At 48.2% G+C, this 20,517-nt stretch overlaps 12 non-coding genes and 7 pseudogenes across 12 annotated transcripts; 6 read left to right on the plus strand and 13 right to left on the minus strand.

Annotated features, from left to right (window-relative positions):
• Positions 1-2,475: 2,475 nt before the first annotated feature.
• trnan-guu (transfer RNA asparagine (anticodon GUU)) lies at positions 2,476-2,549 on the plus strand. Its single transcript has one exon. It is a non-coding gene; the product is annotated as a tRNA-Asn (tRNA).
• Positions 2,550-3,072: 523 nt separating this feature from the next.
• On the plus strand, positions 3,073-3,154 carry trnas-uga (transfer RNA serine (anticodon UGA)). Its single transcript has one exon. It is a non-coding gene; the product is annotated as a tRNA-Ser (tRNA).
• Positions 3,155-4,308: 1,154 nt separating this feature from the next.
• trnag-gcc (transfer RNA glycine (anticodon GCC)) lies at positions 4,309-4,379 on the plus strand. The gene has a single exon. It is a non-coding gene; the product is annotated as a tRNA-Gly (tRNA).
• Positions 4,380-4,738: 359 nt separating this feature from the next.
• On the plus strand, positions 4,739-4,812 carry trnat-agu (transfer RNA threonine (anticodon AGU)). Its single transcript has one exon. It is a non-coding gene; the product is annotated as a tRNA-Thr (tRNA).
• Positions 4,813-4,855: 43 nt separating this feature from the next.
• Positions 4,856-4,928, plus strand: trnaf-gaa (transfer RNA phenylalanine (anticodon GAA)). Its single transcript has one exon. It is a non-coding gene; the product is annotated as a tRNA-Phe (tRNA).
• A 6,352-nt stretch (positions 4,929-11,280) lies between these two features.
• LOC131126950 (U2 spliceosomal RNA) lies at positions 11,281-11,457 on the plus strand (annotated as a pseudogene).
• A 5,975-nt stretch (positions 11,458-17,432) lies between these two features.
• On the minus strand, positions 17,433-17,551 carry LOC144897127 (5S ribosomal RNA). Its single transcript, XR_013626697.1, has one exon. It is a non-coding gene; the product is annotated as a 5S ribosomal RNA (ribosomal RNA).
• A 112-nt stretch (positions 17,552-17,663) lies between these two features.
• LOC144896329 (5S ribosomal RNA) lies at positions 17,664-17,772 on the minus strand (annotated as a pseudogene).
• A 112-nt stretch (positions 17,773-17,884) lies between these two features.
• On the minus strand, positions 17,885-18,003 carry LOC144897182 (5S ribosomal RNA). The gene has a single exon (XR_013626752.1). It is a non-coding gene; the product is annotated as a 5S ribosomal RNA (ribosomal RNA).
• Positions 18,004-18,115: 112 nt separating this feature from the next.
• LOC144895481 (5S ribosomal RNA) lies at positions 18,116-18,234 on the minus strand. The gene has a single exon (XR_013625984.1). It is a non-coding gene; the product is annotated as a 5S ribosomal RNA (ribosomal RNA).
• Positions 18,235-18,346: 112 nt separating this feature from the next.
• Positions 18,347-18,465, minus strand: LOC144895878 (5S ribosomal RNA). Its single transcript, XR_013626386.1, has one exon. It is a non-coding gene; the product is annotated as a 5S ribosomal RNA (ribosomal RNA).
• Positions 18,466-18,577: 112 nt separating this feature from the next.
• LOC144896011 (5S ribosomal RNA) lies at positions 18,578-18,686 on the minus strand (annotated as a pseudogene).
• Positions 18,687-18,798: 112 nt separating this feature from the next.
• Positions 18,799-18,907, minus strand: LOC144896499 (5S ribosomal RNA; annotated as a pseudogene).
• A 112-nt stretch (positions 18,908-19,019) lies between these two features.
• LOC144895468 (5S ribosomal RNA) lies at positions 19,020-19,138 on the minus strand. Its single transcript, XR_013625971.1, has one exon. It is a non-coding gene; the product is annotated as a 5S ribosomal RNA (ribosomal RNA).
• Positions 19,139-19,471: 333 nt separating this feature from the next.
• On the minus strand, positions 19,472-19,580 carry LOC144896500 (5S ribosomal RNA; annotated as a pseudogene).
• A 112-nt stretch (positions 19,581-19,692) lies between these two features.
• Positions 19,693-19,811, minus strand: LOC144897318 (5S ribosomal RNA). Its single transcript, XR_013626888.1, has one exon. It is a non-coding gene; the product is annotated as a 5S ribosomal RNA (ribosomal RNA).
• A 112-nt stretch (positions 19,812-19,923) lies between these two features.
• On the minus strand, positions 19,924-20,032 carry LOC144896246 (5S ribosomal RNA; annotated as a pseudogene).
• Positions 20,033-20,144: 112 nt separating this feature from the next.
• Positions 20,145-20,253, minus strand: LOC144896501 (5S ribosomal RNA; annotated as a pseudogene).
• A 112-nt stretch (positions 20,254-20,365) lies between these two features.
• LOC144895469 (5S ribosomal RNA) lies at positions 20,366-20,484 on the minus strand. The gene has a single exon (XR_013625972.1). It is a non-coding gene; the product is annotated as a 5S ribosomal RNA (ribosomal RNA).
• Positions 20,485-20,517: the final 33 nt, after the last annotated feature.

The raw sequence follows: 20,517 nt of genomic DNA on the forward strand, positions 1-20,517 counted from the left end.
CCAATGTTGCAATAGACTTGAGGTCTTTCTTTTTCTCGTTGTCCACATCCTTTTTCTTCAATTGTTGTTGGGCATGACACGCCCATTCCATGATCTGATTTCTTGTCATGGTACGGTACCCCACATTATGTTTTTGGATGAAATTTCTGATTGCAGGGTCCAAACCGTTCATGATCCATTGACGCAAATTTGCTTGATACGGTCCGTCTTCTTCGGGACTGTATGGAATGCCACTATTTTGGACGAAAAGTTTCTCCAATCTTGTCACAAAATCGTGGGGTTTCTCGCCGTCTTCTTGCTTGCATTCCTGGATTTTTGAAAATGTTGGTGGTTTGAGATAGGCTCTCACAATGCGACCTAGGACGCCATCTACCGCTACTGCCAAACCACCACTGTTGTGGGCAAGAGGTCGTCCCTCTGGGGTCCGCCCAGTGAAATTGCCTCTCACTCTTCCCCATCTGTGTCCCAGGGCGGTTCGAAATGCGCCCTCTGTTTCCTGTCCATTCAAGTTGAAGGATGTCAATAGATCGCGGAAGTTAGTGCACCACTTTTGTGGTTCTTCTTCCACATCACCCAAAACCTCTGCAAGCGTCCTCGCATTCGGTTTGAGTCCAGGGGCGGTAGACCAATAGGTTGGGGTCTACGTTGGGGTCAATTCCGTACCTCGGATTTGCCACGGCGATCATTGGAAAAACACCGGTGGGTGGGGTCTGAGTTTCTGTTTGAACTGGATAGGTCTGGTAAGGCTGTTGTGAATTACCTTTAGACCTGGTCAAGGGAGGGGAGAAATATTGTGGATAAGGAGGGGGTCGGGCAGGACTGTCGACCTCCCTGGGTCCAGATGGCAATGCAGGATACAAACCCCCCGCGGCGCCTTGCGGTTGAGGTGGGGCCGTTTCCTGTCGTTGCATCGTCGGACCTACTTCCTCTGTTCTCGGCAGAGGTGCAGTTTCTTCATCCGGATGAACTTTCACAGCTGCAGTCATCTTCACTTCCTTTTTCTTCTTCTTCTCTTCCACTTTCTGTTGTCTCTTCTTACATTCGGCTTCCCACAATTTCAACACGCGCAGTTGATCGTCGCAATCGCTACACTTACCACGTACCTTTTCTGCATTCAGTTCTTTTTTCACTTTCTCTATTTTAGTCAACATTTCGAACGTTGGGTCATATCCGTATTTAGTCACCCATTTGCGTAAGTAACAACAACTACCGGGGTGTTGTCTACGCATGTAAATCACATTTGGGTGGCTTTCTATTTCTTTACTTTGATTTTTTCCCATTGTGAAGTCACTTTATTGTTACAATTACTTTAGTAACACACGACACTGTTACAATTACTTTAGTAACACGCGACTTATTGCTACAATTACTTTAGTAACACGCGACACAGTATATAGGAATTTACTTAATAGGTGTATTTCTTTACACAGTATCAGTACTTCGATACTACACAACCAGTACTTCGGTTAATGTCTACCTTCCAACTGTATATGTCTTTCCGTCTCACCTTTCCGGTGCATAGCCCTGGTTCGTTGGGACCCCTCGCCACCACTCCAAGACGGGGTAGGACCAAAGAATGGCCTCCGTCACAGGAAAGGAAACTTGTCACTCTGTCGACGGTTCGTTGGTCCCACGTCGTCTCGAACAGGTAGATGTTGAGGTCCCGGGTTTCGGCACCAGAGAAAAAATGTCAGGTCCACTAGGCCTAAACACCTAGCGGCTATGGAACGGAAAGGCAGTGAGCTCACACAATGGGTTTAATTTTGTCAAGCTGGCCAGCAAGGGAGATCATTGGACAGCTGATGGAAGCACCAACAGCGCACAAGGAGTCTCTCATCATCTTCTTGCAGCGAGCCTTCTTTTATTTGTACAAAGGGGAAGTGAGTCAGCAGACAGTCTAGCGCCTGTCTGTGGTCTAGGGTATGGTACAGAAGTGTAAAACACACATTCGTATATGATAAGCTGCAAAAGCATAATCAATCCTACAGCTATCCAGGCCTTTGTTGAATGAGGACAACTCACAAGGTCAAATCTTCTGGCATACTGTACTGTACTCCTCTGGCTCTCAACAAAAGCGGTCGCATTTTTCCCCTCTCCTCCCTATCCCTTATCTTCCCTGCTTTGTTGTCCCCTGTCCATCCTGTCGATGGAGTTTGACTTGATTCTTTGTCACGCAGTCTGAAATTGGCAAACTGAGAAATTCTGATTGAGTGACCAATGCAGTCTGTCCATTTTAATACATTTCGTCTCAACTCATGTTGAAAAAGGACAGAGCCATTTCCGTGAGAGCACAAGACCCCTGGATTGTACCCAAAAATACTTTGCGTTCATCAAAGAGTAAAGCTGGTGTCCTGGTTTGCAATGTTGTTTGATTGTTACACCAGAAAGTGCGAGTCACATCCAAAACAAAGGGCATGCTGGAAGCATAGCATGCGTTAGTATGGCTTCAACTGAACAGAAGTTGGCAGGGTATGAGTCTCTGTGGCGCAATCGGTCAGCGCGCTCGGCTGTTAACCGGGAGGCTGGTGGTTCGAGCCCACCCAGGGACGTTCTCTGGGTGCATCAGTGTCAGTGTTCATTCATGTTTGCGCTCCACTCTTGTGTGGTTCCCAATTGGCAAACTGTGCGTCAATGCGCCCTACAAAGACAATACCTTGTGTATTTGGACATTTGCAGGTTTAAGAAAACAGACCACCTTAGCCAAATATCTTCTGGACAAAAGAGTGGTCAGACAAGACAAAGTTTGAGCCAGTCACCTGAACATTAGACTTTAGATCTAAGTGTCCGGGATTCAAGTCCCTGTTCAGGTGACCAGTGATAGGGTCTGAGGTCCACTTGCAAACGCCTCCTTTTTGCCCACAAAATACAAGGGCAACAGGACAATCCCTTGGTACTTTATGGAAACGATGTGAGGTGCCTGGCTTTTAACTAGAAGTGGAAAGACTTGTGTAGCCCCTCACACAAACCATGTGTCTTCCTCCCATGCACATGTTGCCAGCTGATCCTTGACATCAGCAACATTTTGGTTCTAGGACAATGGGGTCACCTGCCCCCATTGGTCTTTTCCAAGCAGTCACGGTGGCCGAGAGGTTAAGGCGTTGGACTTGAAATCCAATGGGGTTTCCCCGCACAGGTTCGAATCCTGTCTGTGACGCTTTGGTTGGGCATTTGTTGCCGCCTCGTGGTGGAATACTGTTGGTTATGAGGGCCGGGGTTTTGTCCTTTCACGGTCCGCATTCTCTCCACTGGTGGTCTAAATTTTGGGTAGATAATGGGGTCCACTGTCCCATTGATCTGCTTCTTGCAGTCTCAGTGGCCGAGAGGTTTGTTGCCACTCTGCTTTTGACATGCTGTTTTCAGCGGCCTTGTCGAGGGTGTTTCACAGGTGGGTGGTGTGATGTTGGATATGGGGGCAAGTGGGTTGTCGCCGTTTTGTTGTTCCTGGAGCACATAAAGAAGAGTGGTCAGTACGAGGGGTTGAACCCATGACCTTGGCGTTATTAGCACCACACGCTGACCAACTGAGCTAACCGGGATAGCGGCAGAGAGCTGCTGGAATGACAAGGCGCTACGAAACGCGTATCGGGCGGAGCCACTCCAACCCACACGTCGGCTCCAAATCCCACCTCCCGGGGCTCTTCCGGCACCACTCCTCCCTGCTCCAGCAATGGAGCGCCGTCTGACGACGTCGGGAGTGTCGTCCCCATGCAACTGGGAGCCAGTCACCTTTCGTCAGCTTAGAGGAGTCACCGTCTACGCCTGTGGCTGTGCCTGTACTGTGGGAGTCCTACACACAATTTCCCGCTGTCCAGTTCACCCAGCACGCCAACGCACTTCCTCCACCAGGGATATTCCCCAGCTGCTGGCACTGCCCGCTCCACACCGGCTGCGTCATCCGCTTTGGTGGGCCGACTTCAGGTGGAAGGTACGATATCCTGGGCGGGGGAAGCTTCTCCTACCACAGCATTAATTGACTCTGGGGCGGACGAGAACTTCATTGATAGCGGACTGGTCAGTTCTCTTAACATTCCTACTGTTGAGCTTGTCCCGCACAAGAATGTCTGCTCGCTAGATGAACATCACCTGGCATGCATTGCGCATCAGACATGCACCATATCCTTGGTGCTGTCTGGTAACCACCACAAGGTCACAAATTTTTTTCTTATGCCCTCTCGCTCAGCTCTGTTAGTACTCGGCCTCCCCTGGCATCCCGTGCGTGTGTTGTGATGTTTTGTCATTCAGCGCCACTTTGCAGAGGCACATCCACTTGACAATTTAATTTGTTCTCCGACAGTGTTTCCCAACGTGGCATTGGTGGTTCAGTGGTAGAATTCTCGCTTGCCAAGCGGGAGGCCCGGGTCCGATTCCCGGCCAATGCAGTATACCTCAGCTTATACCTTTCTTTAGAGCTCATGTTGAAAAAGTACAAAGGCTCTTTTCCTGCGAAAGGGCAGAATTCAGAATGACACCTGAAACGTAACAGACCGGACCACCCGAGAGTTAAGGTGCACAGCACTTATTGAAACCTTACTGCAGTCATGCTGTTGTAGTCTCTGTCACGCAATTGGTCAGCACGTTTGGCTGTTAACTGAGAGGTTGGTGGTTCGAGCCCACCCAGGGACTCTCAATCCACACATGTGTAGGACTTTGGACTCCCTCCCTTGTATGAACATTTTTCCCCATTGGCAACTGTTTCCCAACTGTTTTTGTGTTGCACAGTGCCAGCAGATGCACTGCTGGCACTGTGGCTAAGCTGGTCAAAGTGCCTGTCTAGTAAACAGGAGATCCTGGGTTCAAATCCCAGCAGTGCCTGGGTGCTTGGTCAGTGAAACTTTGGCAGAGGACCACTTTCGCAGCTGAAATAGCTCAGTTGGGAGAGCGTTAGACTGAAGATCTAAAGGTCCCTGGTTCAATCCCGGGTTTCAGCACAGTCCCTCTTTTTGTCCTGACTTGGCAAATAGTTTGAGAAGGCCTTTGCTGAAAGGACCTTCTCACATGAACTCTGACTCTCATGAGCACTGACTTTTTCTTGAAGGGCTCAGCTGTGTTGTACAATCTGACAGTCCTTTGCTGCCACATCATTCCAGTCGAGGACAATGGACATGACCAGGAAAATGCCAGCTGTGTGATTTCAAGCAGTGCCTTCTGAGAGAAAAGAGTCTTAATCTGGTGCTTAAGACCAATCATCCACACAACCTAAAATGATGCCCTGATCAGGAAAAAACTGTGCCCTTGTGAGGTTCGCTGACAATGGAGGACACTCAAAAGGAGCCGGACAAAGCAACACACTCCTCAGCCTCCCTGGGAAAGTCTATTCCAGGGTGCTGGAGAGAAGGGTACAACTGTTGGTCGAACCTCTGCTACAAGAGGTCCAATGTGGTTTTCCTCCTGGTCGCAGTGAGGACAGTGAAACCACATACCCAGTGGCATGCCGCTCCACTCTGAATATGCAGTTAACGCCCCTCTCTTTTTATTCTCTTTCAGGGGTCCCCTACTACATGGTCGTGCAACACTGGGGGGAGGCAGTTGTACAAGCTGTGTTTATTTGTCTATGTGTGTGTATGTGAGAGTAATTACTTTAATTGTTTTTCCGAGTTCTTTTCTTGACACATTCTTGCAGGATTAACGTGAACATCTGCAGGGTCGCTGTTGGCGCTTTCAGGCACCTCCAGGACCTGGGGCTCGCTGGGGGTCTCTGATCAGGGTCACGGGAACATTTCTTCTTCAGCACATTCAAACACTTTCTATTGTCTAAGCGAATGGATATAAGGGTGATAACTGACGCTATGTTTGTTCCGTCTACATTTTATTCGAACATGCGTGCAACCGGTCCTTTAGCTTGTCATGCCAGAAGTGCCCTCCTCCCCTACGAGCGCCCTCTGGCATCGCTTCTCGGCCTTTTGGCTAAGACTGCGGTCGCCTCCTTTGGGTGGAGAATTGTATGCTTCAGGTGCATAGAATTCTGCCAACATTTGGGAGGAAATTTCCTACACTTTTCAGTGTACTTTAACTCCTTTTATTCCCGCAGCAGTGCAAGGTAAGTTTTATTTTTATTGTATTTATTGCGTTTTAAGTATTTATTTGTTTTAAAACTCTCATTGAGCAGGAAAATTTCAGCTGGTGGTGCCTCCACCATGTCGGCCAGCTATGCCGGTATGCGGAGGCACCACAGTGTGCGTTTCACATATAAGGAAATGGAGGGTGAGTCACTGGGACTGTCCAGATTGGATTTTTCCAGAAAAATCATCCAACAAATTCTTCAATTTAAACCTGATGACCTCAATTGCATTTTGGCACTGCCTTACAACAAAGGCTATGACGTAAGTTTCCAGTCTGCTGCAACTTTGAGAGAGTTTTGGACTCGTTATGAAGATGTGAAATCCCAGCTGTCTGTGTTCAATGTTGAAAAACTGACTGACAATGCGGCTAAAACCGTTATTGTTAGAATGTTTAATGAGACAGTGACCGCAGACGATATTTGCTTTTGGCTGGGAAGATATTGCACGGTTAAAGGCCAGGCTATGAAGGTGAGAGATGAAGATGGCATCTGGAACTGCGCCTGGAGGGTCCCCATCCAGCAATGGCAGGACCCTCAGGGCTTCCAGGGTCTGAAACATCTCCCATCAATGATAGTTCTGGGAGAAAACCGAGGCTACATACATTACCAGGGTCAGCCCAAGCTCTGCCGCAAGTGTGGAGAGCACGGCCACCTGGCAGAGGCATGTCAGCAGACTGTGTGTCGGAAATGTAGAGAAATTGGACATACTTTTGAACAATGTACCAATGGCAGAAAGTGCAACCTCTGTGGAGACTCAAACCATCTCTTCAGAGACTGTCCCAAATCCTTTGCCAACAAGCTAAAGGCTGGAAAAGAAAAGAGAAATGGAGAGGAAAATGCTGGGGCCAATATGGCTGTTGAGACCATAAATTCAAATCTCCCGCCAAAACCTGTGATTGGAGGAGAAACAGGTGAGGCGGGACAGAGGGAGGGGCTCATAAAGGCCCCAGAAACCATGACTCAGAGTGGTCTGCCGGCAAATGAAGGGTGCACTCATCTGGGAGTCATCCTGCCGCCGCCAGAGTCAGAAGAGGAAGCCATCCCACCCAGTGGCCAGCAAGCAAAAAGACTCGCTTCACAGCTGTCTGACTCCTCTCTTTTATCAGAGAAGCGGGGAAGGCCTGAGGCTCTCTCTGACAGTTCTTCACTGGAGGAGCCTCGAGTCTTCCCCCCGGACTCCCCAAATGAACTGTCCTTTTTAAATATTGTTTTGCAGTCAACCCCTCGTGAGAAGCGAACTTTTAATGGCAGACTCCAGGAACGACCGACACCCAGACGTCGGCAGGGAAGGGAGGCTCTTCCCCTCCAACCCTCACCCACTGGAGTGAAGGAGGAGCCTCACTCACAAGAAATCTCATAGTCACAGTATAAATTTTATAGCAATTATTTAACTTTTAGGCCCTTTTAAGTTTTTTAATTTATTTTTTTTAAACTTAAAAATCATACTTATGACTCTCACCTTCTCTACCATCAATGTGAGAAGTGTGAAGTCGAAAGTTAGAGCTCAATGTGTTTTATCCTTCCATCAAACTTTTAAGTCAGATGTGTTTTTATTACAAGAATGTGGTTTACCCTTTTTAACAAACTACAAGCAGTGGGAAGAAATGTGGCCACAAACATCCTTATGGAGTGGGTCAAATGAAAATAAAAATGATGGCGTGGCCATTTTAATTAAAAACCCACATGTCATGGTAAAGGGGAGCACTGTGGTGAGGGAAGGGCGAGCACTATTAACACATTTGACTTTTATGGGACAGGATTTTAACCTCTTAAATATTTATGGTTCTAACGACAAAAATGAAAGGTATGATTTTCTAGAAAACTTGCAGTCCCACATGCTAGGCCGGGTACCTTTTATAGTGGGAGGGGATTTTAATTGTATTTTAAGTAGGAAAGACAGAAAGGGGGTGGGGGAAGATTTTAAAGTAGACAAAACATCAGTTTTATTACAGGACATGAGTAGGGATTTTAACTTACATGATTGTTATAAAGCCATGCATCCCAGAGAGGAGGGCTTCACCTGGTTCAGTGGTGACAGCACCAGAGCCTCTCGCATAGATTATATATTCACACGGGACTGGGCCCCTACTGATGCTAGATTGACCCCTGTCTTCTTCTCTGACCACCTGGTTCTCACCTGCACTCTTTCACTCCCGTCTGGTGCAGCGGTGGGAAGAGGTCTGTGGAAACTGAACTGCTCCCTGCTGGAAGATCAAGATTTGGTCAACCAGTACAGGGAGCGGTTCAGGGACTGGCAGACCCTTCAAGACTTGCATGAGTCACGAGCACAGTGGTGGGAAATGGTGAAGGCAAGGACCCGGACCTTTTTTAAAAAAGCAGGGCGAAAAAAATGTAATAAAGAAAAGAGATGCATGCTGGGACTGCAAAAACGTTTACAACGTTATTTTAACTTAACACAAAAAGGGCTGAATTTTAATGAAGAAATCAAACAGGTAAAAAATGAAATGGCTGCCTTAGCGGAAATTAAAAGTAAAGGGGTGCTTCTAAGGAGTAAGGAAAAAGAAATTGAAGAAGGAGAAAAATGTACCCGGTACTTCTTTAAAAAGATTATGAACAAAGCAGGAGGTATTTTTAAATTAAAAAACAAAGACGGGCGCATGGTGGAGACAAAAAATGAGATAAATGAAACGGTAGAATTCTTCTACCAAGAACTCTATGAAATCAAAAATACAAACCCAGAAGTCATCTCAAGAGCACTTGATTTTATGGAAAAAACAGTTGATGAAAACATAGTTTTAACACAGGATTTTAGTCACGAAGAGTTAAATAAATGTATCAGGGCTTTTAAGAAAGGGAAGTCCCCCGGGGAGGATGGACTTCCCATGGAATTTTATTTAACTTTTTGGGACATTTTAGCACCAGACTTACTCACTGTTTTTAATGAATTTGACCAAAGTAGCCGACTACCTGACAGTTTTAGAGTAGGGATAGTGACACTCCTTTACAAAACTAAAGACAAGACCGACTTGAAAAACTGGAGACCGATTACCCTTTTAAACTGTGACTGTAAACTTTTTAGCAAACTTTTAGCCACACGTATGACCATGGTTTTAGACGACTTGATCAACCCGGATCAAACCTGTGCCATCCCTGGGAGGAAGATCACAGACAGCCTCATGCTGATCCGTGACACCATCTGTCTTGCGAGAGACAGAAATATTCGGCTAGTAGTACTAAATTTAGACTTTGAGAAAGCCTTTGATCGGGTCTCGCACCAGTACCTTTTTAGGGTACTGCAAAAAGTGGGTTTTCCAGAAAGGTTCGTAGCGTGGGTGGGACTGCTGTACCAGGAAATTACCAGCAAATTTGTGGTTAACGGGAATCTGACAAAAGCAGTTAAAATCAACTGTGGCGTCCGTCAGGGATGTCCGTTATCTGCCCTCCTGTATATTTTATGTATAGAACCCTTGGCACAGATTTTGAGAAGGGACAAATGGATCAACGGGGTGACTATTCCGGGGGGACTGACGACAAAATGCATTTTATACATGGACGATTTTAACATTTTATGCACAAATATTTTATCAGTTAACAGAACACTGGACCTGACTGACTGGTTTGGACGGGCCTCTGGGTCCAAACTCAATAGGGATAAGACCCAAGCCCAATTTTACGGACCCTGGACGGCAACAGAGGAAATAGGACTTCCCCTGACTGTGACACAGACTGACCAAAAAATACTGGGAATTAAATTTGGCAAAGACGGGGGAGGGGAAACCAACTGGGGAGACGTGGTAGGGAAAGTGAGACAAAGACTGGGCTTTTGGGGACTAAGACAACTGACTTTAGAGGGAAAGGTTTTAATCATAAAAGCTGTGATTTTACCTTTGCTTTTACTGATCAGCTCTGTTTTTATCCCCAAAAGACATGTGCTTTTAGAACTAGATCGAGCCATTTTTTATTTCATTTGGGGCTCCAAGTGGGAGAGAGTGAGAAGAGATACTCTCAAAAAGGCAAAAGAAAAAGGTGGAAAAGCAATACCAGATCTGAAACTGTTTTTAGGTGCAAGATATACAGCATTGCACCTGGAAAATGCAGTGGGCTCATCCAGTACTCCCAAGACCAAAGCCTTGGTACGATACTGGATGGGCTCCTACTTAAGAAAGCTCAAACTGATTCCAACAGATCTAACGATACCTGTGGCTTTTAACTTACCACCGGCATATATATTTATAAGGACTTTTTTAAAACATTTTAATTTGGAAAGACAAACATTAGACATTTTAAAAAATCATCGCTCTGTTATTTCTGTCGTGCAGGAGCGGGACCCAGTGAGTCCAGTGCGTGGGCTTGCATTCGGCGAGCCCACATCGGTTTGGCGCAATGTGAACCATCCTGCTCTCCCAAACAGACTTCGGGACCTGTCATGGATGGTGGCCCACGAGATCCTCCCAGTCAGGTCTGTTATGCACTCCCGAGGAATGTCAGCGAACCCAACTTGCCCCCGACCGGGATGTGGCGCACCGGAGTCGGTGAGGCACCTCCTCTGGGAGTGCAGTGCTGCCGTAGACCTGTGGGCGACAGCCGGCGACCTACATTTCCCGGACTTGCCAGCAAGGGAGGTCCTAAATGAACAGCTTGTGCTCTACGGGGTGAGCCACCAGAAGTCAACCTACAAAGACTTCGGGAAGCAGTGGCTCGCCCTCGCCGCCATCAAAGACGCCATCTGGACCTCCCGCAACTTGCTGGTAAGGAGGCACAGACAGATCCCCCCCGTGGCTGTGATCCGAATGGCTGCAGCAACCCTCGCAGCTGCAAGCGGCGGGCCAAGGACACAGCCGCAAAGAAGAGTCGTCTGTGCCCACCCGGAGGTGGCACCCGGAGCATCACAGAAAAGGTCTCGGCAGCGGCAGCCTGACTCTACGAAGGAAAAAGGAGGAGAAAGAGAAGAAGCATAAGGGTCTGAGGGTACCCTGACAGTGTCCTGGAGATTAGCTGTCTGGGAGAGTGGGATGTAGAGACTATTGATAAGGACTCACTGCGCTCCTGTACAACAGAAGACATTGAAGCTCCTTTTTATGATATTTTAAAATGTTCATTACAAATTTTAATCATTTTTACTGCCCACAGCACTGGCTTTTAACAAAAACAAAAAGTTAATTGAACACTTTTATTTTAAATGTGGTGTTTTGTATTTTACTTTTTTGAAGGGCAGTTTTCAAAAATAATGAAATGTGGTGAAATTCTGTATTAGTGACAATAAACAGTTTCAAAAAAAAAAAAAATCTGTTCTTATCAGTTTAATATCTGATATGTCCCCCAACAGGGGACTAAATATTAAATTGCTTTTTGGAACAGGGAGCTGCGATTGGGGCTTGCGCCATCCGCTCCACGCATCGACCTGGTCTTGCAGTGCTTCCAGGAACGGTGCACTTCTCCTTCTTGTGTAAACAGCAACAGCAGACTCTGGCAGGGTGCATCTTGTGGATGGTGCTGAAAGAAATGCACAGAACGTGCTCACGTTTGGTGCCCCCTGAGCAGTAGTTCTGCAGAGGAAATGGCTCGTGTTAGCGGGGCAGTGTGTCTGCGCACTCCGTGGACCCCACTTCCCTCGCAGCAGCCGGTCTCCAGAGGGTGTCAGCCACTTTTTGTCAGCCTTGCCTCCTGCAGTCTCCCACCGGCTCCTGATTCTCAGGTTTCGTGCGCGCTTCCCGGGGCCCTGTGAGTGTCGCATTGATCAACTGCTGGATGGAATCTGACACAATGATCTTGTCTGGTGGAGGCCTTCCAAGTTTCCTCCACAAACCAGTGGCATAAGGGGCTTTTCCGTCTTCCGTTTGGCTTCTCAGGGTCGGGTTTGGTGGCCCTTTGTGTGTTGGATATGACAAAAAAAGAAAAAAAAACCCCACGTATGGATATGTACATGTTAGGCTCTTTTACTTTCCTAGCCTTGTCTATGTGTTTTGTATAAAGTAAATCACTCTAGTTTCTATGTGTTTTGTATAAAGTAAATCACTCTAGTTTCTATGTGTTTTGCAGGTGGATCTGCTCCACCAACATTAGAGCTGCTACGGTTTTCAGGTCCAGGGCGAAGTTCTTAAATAATGACCGACCTCAAAGGGCATTTTGTGATTGCATGTGTTCTCGTCACGTTCTACTTTTGTTCCTTTCATGTGTGTTCTACCTACAGTCCAAGTGACTGACTATGAATTGATACAGCCTACGAGAGGGTAAGTATAATTTGAATACATTCTTTTGAATGGATGAAATGGTGAATGATGTTTGCTCACTAACGCCGGAAGCATGTGTTTGCAGTGAGCCATTCTGCTTCTCCTGCTCTAGTTACGGTTAGACTAGACCATCACAAAAAAGGTCTATTTAATTCTTTAAAAAGCCAAACCAAGTAGTTGAAGTAGCAAATGGCAGTTTGTTGTGAGTGACTCTACTAATACCCCTGAAACGCCAATATTTCAATCAATCTGTCTTTCATCACGTTTTCTCCGGTTTTAGACACAGAACATGCACCGACTGGCCCAGATGCACCAGAAGATGGTAAAGGCTTTAAGTGATGTTTGACCATTTCAATCCAAACTGATTTACACTCATGGTAAAATGCACCACCGCCTCTTTCCTTGTGTAGCACCAGCTGTGCTGCCTCCAAAGATTCCAGTGCCTTTCCCACGGGAGTTGATGTTTCTGCTACCAGAGAAAACAAAGACCAAAGAAGAGACCCCACAGCCTGCCCCAGGTGAGTGGTTAACCTTTCTATGTGACTGACTGCACCTGATATTAATATAATTATTAACACAGTGTACATGTAATTTGGTTTCATTTTAGAAACTGCATGTGCTCCTGGAAGTCCTGTAGCCTCCACTCTATCTGCATCAGAGCCACAGTCTGCACAGAGACCCCACAGTAAATAACACAGCAGTATAGTGTCACATTAAAAAGGGTGTCAAAATTCACATGTGCATGTCTGTTTCCAACTAGACCAACCACCAGTCCCACCTACGGCAGTCCCACCTGTGGCTGATATCAACAGTCCTCCACCTCAACAGTTTCTGTCATTTGACCAGGAGGTCAATAAGTGGAACTGCACACACCAGCAGAAAATATGGATGAAGTTGGAACTGGAGTCCATGGGTCTGTGACCAGGCTCCCGCCCTGTCAACAACCCTATGAAAATCTTCTCCCTGTGGCGCTTACCTCCCCAGCCTGAGCTGATTGACAGTATTTATGATCTGCAGTCCTCAAAGTATTTTCATCTTCACCCCTTTTTCATCTAAAAGCCGGAAAATGACTACTTGATGGGGCGCCTAAAAAACAACTACACCCTGCCGTGCTCTGGTGACTGTTCTCAGCCACGTGTTGTCTCTGCTGGAGTCGGGAGACCGCGAGTGATTGTGGGCCTCACTGGGCAATACTACCTGCTCTCCTCCAGGCTGTGCTGTAAGAGCTGCAATAAGAGGTGGTATTCCGACAACCCGCTCTGGCTGGAAAAGCTTCCCAAGAGGTTTACCAATCTGTTGCCAGCGTTACTGACTTACAAGAAGGCCATCTGTAAGTCAGTACTGGATGAGTTGAGACGGACTGGAAAATCACCCACAGACATGGCAAATCAGGTCAACGAGATGTTGCATCTCAAGTATGAGCGTGCCAACCTGGCCTATCTCCTGTGCTGCCAGAATGTGATGGATGGAGAGGCAGGAACTTATGGCGGCCAAAAGACCATCACTCAGTTCCTTTGGCAGGAGCGAAAACCGGAGCCTTTTGGGGGCTACAGTGATGCTGATGGCTGGAACGGGGTCTCTGTGTCTGCCCACTACCTCACTGACTGCTTGCTGCATGAGTTCCGGAACCAGAAGGACACCATTCAGCGGATGCTGCAGGGTACCTTTGGACAGGCTCTCCGCTCAGACCACACCCGGAAAGTGGCCAAGAAAGTCACCTTTTCATCTGGTGTCATGTCGTCATACGCTGTGATGAATGAGAACTGGATGATCCTGTCCTGGGTCATGGTGCAGTCTGAGACGGACAAAACCCTGCGGCCGATGTATGAGGGTCTCTCAAACCGCTACAACAGGGCTGGCATTGAGAAAGCACAGTTTCAGTGGGTTGACAGGTGAGACTTCATCACTTTAAACAGAAATGTTTAATCAAAAATTAACTCTATTAAATGTCATTATTTCATATGCTATTTGTGTTTCTCAGAGATTGCTGCGCACCGTTCAGGGTTGCAGAGTCTTCTGCGGAGGAACATCTCAACTGGGATGCCTGGCAAACAACTGATGCAATTGTTACTGAGGCCACATCTGGGAACCTGTTAAATACATGTGCATCAAGAACCTCTTACAACAACAGTATCGTCATCAAGCTGGACTTGTTCCACTGTATGCAACGGCTTCTTCGTGAGTGTGCCTCAGAACATCACCCGTTATACGGCACCTTCGCACAGTTCCTGTCAGCTGCCTTCTCTGTGGTGGACCAGGAAGACCTGCAGAGGCTCCAGGAGGCATACGTCTTCTGTGGCATCCAGCCTGCAAATCCCACCAAGCAGCATATTCGTGAGCACTGCAGGGTAAAGATTCCTCCACCCGGGATGCTTATTCAGAGTGGAAGGGGTGTTGAAGCACTTTCACCTGACCACAGATCCGAATGGCATCCCTCTTTATAAGCCCTCCATGCTAAAGAGATGGAGGATCCAACGAGTCCACATTCTGCGCGGTTGCCTCAGTGATCCTGAGGTGGAAGGGGGCATACTGTACCGCCATGGAGGAACGATACAGTTAAACCACGTGCCAGGTGAGTGTGCAGCAGTCCCCGTCTGGATCCCCATCAGAGGCACATCGCAGCAGGAGGGCTACCACTTCCACCAGGCCAAATGGGTGACCGGCACGCAGGTCTCCCCAGAGCTGTTCCAGGCCCAGGCCATGACAGGAGTGTGTCGCTGGAATTATCAGCGTCTGCTGGACCTGAAACTGCCAGGCGTTTCTCTCCCGCCTGTTTTCGACCCTGCACTGATATGCTCCCTGAATGCTGTTTCCAGACGGGTCTTTGGCGAAGAAAAGTACCCTGCTCTTCGTCTGGCAGCTGAAGACACCAGGGAGAGGTTTGGCCTGGAGTACAGGGAGCCAGAATGTTGTCCGGTCCCTGTAGACTGGGACAAACATAAAACCAAGAAGGACCCCGGCCACGCCACAAGTGCTCCTTCTCCAGGCATCCTGTCTGATCAGGGAGCAGACCCAGTGCAGCCTTCCTCCACACCTCCCACCAGGCTTTTCAGCTTTGTTCCCCACTCTGTTCACCCTCTTCAAACTGCTACTGCGACTACGTCTAGTCATGTGGCCCCTATCCCAGCATCTGACTTGGACAATAAAGCTTCTGTTACTGAGCTTCAGCCACAGCCAGGTAAAAACTTATCTAAACTAATCATGTGTCCCCTTGTTGCATCTTGTTTGACCCAAATAACAAATGTGTATCTCATGGTTTTCTTTGCCTAGAGCCCACAAGAAGATTGCCCATCCAATGTTCTCCGACTGCTGCCCGCACTGGACCAGTGAAGACTGGAGGGAGAGTATTTGTGTTGGACCACAAGCGCTGGCCATCTCCAATGAAGTCGGTAATTGACGAGCTCCTTAATAAACACCGCGGGCAGGAGGACATGATCAAGCTTGTGGTTCGGGAGTATGGCACTCTTGTCCACAAGTCCAGCAAAGACCCCAACAGCATGCTGCATCCAACATCAAAATTGCATATTTCCAAATACATAAAACACAACAGTAAATTTGTCAATACATCATCTTCACTAAATACCAGCCCAGAGAAGCTGCAACATACACAGCAGCTTTGGCAGTTGCTCAGCACTACCTCTGCTGTGCCTGTCGTGACACTGCCTGCAGCTATGGTCATTCCACCATCACCACCACCACCACCACCACCACCACCTGCTCATACCCCATTGAAGCAGGAGCAACCACCTCCCGTGTCAAAAAAACTCAAACAAAAACATGTCTGTGCTGTGGTCAACCAAAATCAAAATATCAAGGGGATGGGACATCAATACATGACTTCTATCAGCGGGACCCTGTCAGATACTTTTATTGCTCCACAAAAGTGTTCCAAAAATATGGTGCAGAAGGTCTGACAAACCCCAAGATGCCGTTTCAAGAGTTCAGTCAAACAGACTTCTTCCAGCGAGAGCTCGATGATACAAGAAAGAGGGTGGAGGAAAAACAGCAGAAGAAGAGGAAGAGGGAGGAATCTCCTCCACCCCCTGTCCGAAAGTGCCGGTTCTGGTAATTATCAATACCACATGGCTTATCGCTTTTAATGGAATGCAACAGTTTTCCTACCTCATCTACACTTATCCTCTTAAATTGAAAACTACACAGTTTATCCTACACAATATTGTTCTTTATCTGACAGTCTACCATCAACATCTATCATCTGATCTCTAATCAAATTTATGTTATTAATAAAAAGATATTGCTGCTCCCAGTCAGGTAACTGACATTTGGACAGGTTTTGAGTGGAGATGGGATTTGTCTTGGTCCTCGGTCGAACGGTTAGGCTCATTCATAAGCGCTATCTGCCAACTGCTGTCATTCTGAAGCGACTGACGACATAAATACGAATAAAACCCGTCAATAAATGATAGACTTGAGTTTCTGGTAAGTGCTACACAAGAAGATAAGGTGCTCAACTGGAGAAGGGAGTGTGGACTGGGTTTAGGGTTAGACCAATACTGTATTTGGCATAGAAATTGGGGCTCAGATTAGTGTTTGGTACTTGGGAACAATAAAGCAAGGACTGGGTTTCTTCACTATTACATGACAAGAGACTAGTCGAGAGAACGTAGCCAGGATTAGGTTTGGGGTATTTGTCTGATGTTGAGGGACACATCCTGGACTCATTTCCGATCCCAACATCTCTTCTACAAAAAAGCACTTGACTTCTTGGAGAATGCAGGCATCGATCCCGCTCCCTCTCGCATGCAACCCAGGATCTCCTGTTTATGAGACAGGCACTTTGACCAGCTTAGCCACAGCGCCAGCAGTGCATCTGGCACCAACACAAAAACAGTTCGCCAATGGGGAAAAATGTTCATACAAGGGAGGGAGTCCAAAGTCCAACACATGCGTGTATTGAGTCCCTGGGTGGGCTCGAACCACCAACCTCTCAGTTCACAGCCAAACGTGCTGAGCAATTGCGCGACAGAGACTACAACAGCATGACTGCAGTCAGGTTTCACTAAGTGCTGTCCACCTTAACTCTCGGGTGGTCCGGTCTGTTACGTTTCAGGTGTCATTCAACTGAAAAGATCCTATTTGAAGGCGACGCAGGCCAAACTAGACTCCAGCAAAAAGTGTCAAACAGCGCCCTCTGCTGTCAGGCAAGAGCAGAAACCATAAAAAGCTTACAGCACCTGGTATTCCCAGGCGGTTTCCCACGCAAGTACTAACCAGGCCCTCCCCTGCTTAGCTTCCGAGATCGGACGAGATCGGGCGTTTTCAGGGTAGTATGGCCGTAAGCTGCCAGGTCAACTGAAAAGATCCTATTTGAAGGCGACGCAGGCCAAACTAGGCTCCAGCAAAAAGTGTCAAACAGCGCCCTCTGCTGTCAGGCAAGAGCAAAAACCATAAAAAGCTTACAGCACCTGGTATTCCCAGGCGGTCTCCCATCCAAGTACTAACCAGGCCCGCCCCTTCGTAACTTCCGAGATCGGGCGTTTTCAGGGTAGTATGGCCGTAAGCTGCCAGGTCAGCTGAAAAGATCCTATTTGCAGGTGACGCAGGCCAAACTAGACTCCAGCAAAAAGTGTCAAACAGCGCCCTCTGCTGTCAGGCAAGAGCAGAAACCATAAAAAGCTTACAGCACCTGGTATTCCCAGGCGGTCTCCCATCCAAGTACTAACCAGGCCCACCCCTGCTTCGCTTCCGAGATCGGACGAGATCGGGCTTTTTCAGGGTAGTATGGCCGTAAGCTGCCAGGTCAACTGAAAAGATCCTATTTGAAGGCGACGCAGGCCAAACTAGACTCCAGCAAAAAGTGTCAAACAGCGCCCTCTGCTGTCAGGCAAGAGCAGAAACCATAAAAAGCTTACAGCACCTGGTATTCCCAGGCGGTCTCCCAGCCAAGTACTAACCAGGCCCGCCCCTGCATTGCTTCCGAGATCAGACGAGATCGGGCGTTTTCAGGGTAGTATGGCCGTAAGCTGCCAGGTCAACTGAAAAGATCCTATTTGAAAGTGACGCAGGCCAAACTAGACTCCAGCAAAAAGTGTCACACAGCGCCCTCTGCTGTCAGGCATGAGCAGAAACCATAAAAAGCTTACAGCACCTGGTATTCCCAGGCGGTCTCCCATCCAAGTACTAACCAAGCTCGCCCCTGCTTCGCTTCCGAGATCAGACGTGATCAGGCGTTTTCAGGGTAGCATGGCCGTAAGCTGCCAGGTCAACTGAAAAGATCCTATTTGAAGGCGACGCAGGCCAAACTAGACTCCAGCAAAAAGTGTCAAACAGCGCCCTCTGCTGTCAGGCAAGAGCAGAAACCATAAAAAGCTTACAGCACCTGGTGTTCCCAGGCGGTCTCCCATCCAAGTACTAACCAGGCCCGCCCCTTCTTAACTTCCGAGATCGGGCGTTTTCAGGGTAGTATGGCCGTAAGCTGCCAGGTCAACTGAAAAGATCCTATTTGAAGGCGACGCAGGCCAAACTAGACTCCAGCAAAAAGTGTCAAACAGCGCCCTCTGCTGTCAGGCAAGAGCAGAAACCATAAAAAGCTTACAGCACCTGGCATTCCCAGGCGGTCTCCCATCCAAGTACTAACCAGGCCCGCCCGTGCTTTGCTTCCGAGATCGGACGTTTTCAGGGTAGTATGGCCGTAAGCTGCCAGGTCAACTGAAAAGATCCTATTTGAAGGCGATGCAGGCCAAACGAGACTCCAGCAAAAAGTGTCAAACAGCGCCCTCTGCTGTCAGGCAAGAGCAGAAACCAGTAAAAGCTTACAGCACCTGGTATTCCCAGGCGGTCTCCCATCCAAGTACTAACCAGGCCCGCCCCTGCTTACCTTCCGAGATCGGACGAGATCGGGCGTTTTCCGGGTGGTATGGCTGTTACCTGCCAGGTCAACTGAAAAGATCCTATTTGAAGGCGACGCAGGCCAAACTAGACTCCAGCAAAAAGTGTCAAACAGCGCCCTCTGCTGTCAGGCAAGAGCAGACACCATTAAAAGCTTAGAGCACCTGGTATTACCAGGCTGTCTCCCATCCAAGTACTAACCAGGCCCACCCCTGCTTAGCTTCCGAGATCTGTCGTTTTCAGGGTAGTATGGCCGTAAGCTGCCAGGTCTACTGAAAAGATCCTATTTGAAGGCGACGCAGGCCAAACTAGACTCCAGCAAATAGTGTCAAACAGCGCCCTCTGCTGTCAGGCAAGAGCAGAAACCATAAAAAGCTTACAGCACCTGGCATTCCCAGGCGGTCTCCCATCCAAGTACTAACCAGGCCCGCCCGTGCTTTGCTTCCGAGATCGGACGTTTTCAGGGTAGTATGGCCGTAAGCTGCCAGGTCAACTGAAAAGATCCTATTTGAAGGCCACGCAGGCCAAACTAGACTCCAGCAAAAAGTGTCAAACAGCGGCCTCTGCTGTCAGGCAAGAGCAGAAACCATAAAAAGCTTACAGCACCTGGTATTCCCAGGCGGTCTCCCATCCAAGTACTAACCAGGCCCGCCCCTGCTTAGCTTCCGAGATCAGACGAGATCGGGCGTTTTCAGGGTAGTATGGCCGTAAGCTGCCAGGTCAACTGAAAAGATCCTATTTGAAGGCGACGCAGGCCAAACTAGACTCCAGCAAAAAGTGTCAAACAGCGCCCTCTGCTGTCAGGCAAGAGCAGAAACCATAAAAAGCTTACAGCACCTGGTGTTCCCAGGCGGTCTCCCATCCAAGTACTAACCAGGCCCGCCCCTTCTTAACTTCCAAGATCGGGCGTTTTCAGGGTAGTATGGCCGTAAGCTGCCAGGTCAACTGAAAAGATCCTATTTGAAGGCGACGCAGGCCAAACTAGACTCCAGCAAAAAGTGTCAAACAGCGCCCTCTGCTGTCAGGCAAGAGCAGAAACCATAAAAAGCTTACAGCACCTGGCATTCCCAGGCGGTCTCCCATCCAAGTACTAACCAGGCCCGCCCGTGCTTTGCTTCCGAGATCGGACGTTTTCAGGGTAGTATGGCCGTAAGCTGCCAGGTCAACTGAAAAGATCCTATTTGAAGGCGATGCAGGCCAAACGAGACTCCAGCAAAAAGTGTCAAACAGCGCCCTCTGCTGTCAGGCAAGAGCAGAAACCAGTAAAAGCTTACAGCACCTGGTATTCCCAGGCGGTCTCCCATCCAAGTACTAACCAGGCCCGCCCCTGCTTACCTTCCGAGATCGGACGAGATCGGGCGTTTTCCGGGTGGTATGGCTGTTACCTGCCAGGTCAACTGAAAAGATCCTATTTGAAGG

Source organism: Doryrhamphus excisus, unplaced genomic scaffold, assembly GCF_037039965.1.
Source record: "Doryrhamphus excisus strain RoL-2023G ecotype Guam unplaced genomic scaffold, RoL_Dexc_Guam_v1.1 HiC_scaffold_24, whole genome shotgun sequence".
Taxonomy (NCBI): domain Eukaryota; kingdom Metazoa; phylum Chordata; class Actinopteri; order Syngnathiformes; family Syngnathidae; genus Doryrhamphus; species Doryrhamphus excisus.